Source organism: Amblyomma maculatum, chromosome 6, assembly GCF_055883805.1.
Source record: "Amblyomma maculatum isolate TAMU_Amacu chromosome 6, ASM5588380v1, whole genome shotgun sequence".
NCBI classification, from domain to species: domain Eukaryota; kingdom Metazoa; phylum Arthropoda; class Arachnida; order Ixodida; family Ixodidae; genus Amblyomma; species Amblyomma maculatum.
In genome coordinates, this window is record NC_139349.1 from 61,157,171 (window position 1) to 61,160,273 (window position 3,103).

Sequence of the window (3,103 nt, forward strand, 5' to 3'; positions counted from 1 at the left end):
TTATAATAACCATGTTTGTTGGGGGTATGAACCACGGGGAAAAAAAAGTTTATTACCCGCTGTATCTGCTCACTCGAAGCTTGTAAAACGCAGCGTTGTCAAATATTGTTTTGTAAATGCCCTGACTAAATCCTGTGACCATATGCTTAAAGAAAGTCTAGCCCTGCAAATTAGACGCCTGTCTGACGAGGGGTTCCCGGAGGCCCTTGTAGTTTCTGTGGCCGAGGGCCTGCTCCAGAAAATGAAACAAGTCCGGCAATCTGAAAAGAATGCCGTGACAGGCCCGGATGCACGCAAAAGGGTAGCAGTCATTCCGTATATCCACCAGACTTCCCACAACCTGAAGAAGATTGGAAAGCGCGCAGGCGTTGACGTTGTGTTTTCGGCCCCACTCAAACTATCAGTTCTATGCAAGAAAACGAACCCGTGCTATAGCAAAAAGAAAAAATCGTGCATGATTAGACACCAGAATCAGTTTGTCACTTGCGACGAAAGTGTTGTATATCGCGTTCCGTTGTCCTGCAGACACGAATACATTGGACAAACCAGCAGGTGTATTAATACCAGATTGAAAGAACACAACAAGAATGTAAATGATGGTGACCAGGGCCATCTTAGCATGCACTGTCGTAATTGTGGCGATGAGTCTACACGTCGCCGCAGAAAACCTTGCGTGCCCGAGTTCCAAAAAAGCACAATCGTTGCTCGACACAATGATCAGTGTGTCAGGGAGATATTTGAGGCGGTGAACATTGCTCGTGCAGAGGAAAGGTGTGTAAGCATGCCATCAGTCGCACTAACCAAGAAAGAGCTGAAGTTTCTGGATCGATGGTGATTAGGGCCTTGTCCTATCGCCTATGCCTTTCATGCTGATTGCTTTTTCTGATCTTTCCTGCTGAAGCTTCAAACGTGTATAAATGCGTGGCATATCAGAATAATAAACAGTTGGAAGTCAGCGCTCTTTTCACTCTGTCTGTCGTCGTCCCTTCTTGTGGTTCGCGCTGTAATACAAGTTAGATATGAACCAACTAGCCCGCCAAGCAACCGTTTCGTCTAATTACTTTGCCCATGATGCGAATGTAGAATGTATGAATTCTTCTTCTCTGCAAACTTTGACATTTTGCCTCATTCAAGAGGAGTAGCTACATCATTGTCTCTATGTCGAACGTAAACATCCTAAACGTTAGATTCCCGAAAGAAATGACAAGAACAAGGTCATGAATATTTCGTGCCGAGAACTTATTTCATTACTGACCACTTATCTTCTAGGTTTTTTATGATACAAACAAGTCTCCGCATACGACTAAAAAAACAAGCTCTCAACTTCCGCTCTTATTTACTTGTACTTACGTCTTAATCAACAAGTGCGTGGCGCCGTTCTCATTAATTGAAAATGATTTCATTCATCCGCACGAGCAAGTGTGCAGGATCGAACAATTTCGGTTCGCAGTGGTTGGTTGCGACGCCAAACATTATATTTCTGCAACGCAAAGTACTCCGTGTGTAAAAGAAAGCAAGTACGTTTGAGGAGAGAGAGCAGTAAGCAAGCAGTAAAGTTATTGCTGTTTTTAAAGTGGTGCCGACCGGACAGATATAAAGAAATTAAGACGCCATTCAGCAAAATTGCTAGTGGAAGCTAGCAAAATGGGTAACCAAAAGTATCATTAAGAATAATTCGCCATTACAGCCACTGAAAGTTCGTTTTTTTTCAAAAGCATGTGCAAGCATGGCATATCATTGTTAGTTATTATCTTCCGTTTATAACAAAAACATGGAATAAGGCTCTCACGGCGCAAAAACAATATACGGATGCTACGACCGCATGATCATTACTTCGAACAATGTTCTAGTCTATGGCCAGCATGTAATCTTTAATACTACGGAAGAAGCACTATCATGAAGCTTCTTTTGCGAGTAGTTTAAATAATAAAAACCTTCAACTAATAGAAAGCGCAGGGAAAATTAAGACGTGTATTACTCATGAGACGTAGCTCATGACCGAAAGCAGAAAGGATTTTGTGAGAAAAAGGTAAATATACACGTGGTAGAAGTTTGTTGGGTACTGCAAGCCTAAAATAAAGCTATTAACAATGCAAAAGTTCAAAGAGAATGTGACAATAAACAAATACTTTTAAGCAATTTTCTCTTCATAGGAAGAGTACGAAGGTCCAAGGACAAATGATTACGATCCATGGTTGATGACGGAACTATCATGAACGCAGAGTCTTGACAAGGCATGGGGTACAGGAGTGCCTGAGAAGCTTACTTTAACGATGTTAACATGGATGTATGACAAACTTTGTGTTGTGCGATTGTATAAACGAGATCAAAGGATTAGGGCCGCCGAAACAGCCTTATCCTCCTCTTGAGATTCGCTTCGTTTTCGGTGCTCTATGATCTTTTATTGAAGGGCGCTCCCACTGCAATTTTTTCTTCTCTTTGGTATTTGTTAAGCCGAGCTTACTGTGTGACCAATTTTTGCTTAAAATGATGTCACATTTCCGATCACGTGATGTCATATGTCATGCAGAGATGTCATATTTCTTATAAGTGAGCTAATGCGAACATGGAACTCGGCAAGTTCCTTTTGAGGCACAAATAGAGCTTGGACTCCTCCCAGGCTATAGCTTTGTGTTTTTAGTTTTACTCAGGTGACAGCATATGGATTAGGAACCCCAGGGCTAGTTCGTGTAATTTTGTTTTCCGTGCTGCGCCAGAAGTGTAAACTTAGCTATATAACCATCAAGCATGTAACATTAGGTCTGTTTTGCCGGAACATGGCAGCAGCTGTGCATTGGCGATGAGCTATGCAAATATACTGATGAATTTCGTGTTATCAGCTTGCCCAAACCGGCAGGTAAGATGTGTACTCCTGAGGGATTCCTTTCATTCAAGGCAAGAACATATTCGAATGAGTTACAGTACGGTTAAAGTAGAGAAAAGTGGTCGTTTGATGTTTATAACACAGCGGGTTTAATGAAGAAAAATATGATTTTGTGTATTGATTGGTTTATGGGGTTTAACGTCTTAAAGTGACTCCAGCTATAAGAAACGATTCCGTGTATTGTTACGTTACAGATGGGTTTTCTTCGGAAGTGAGACC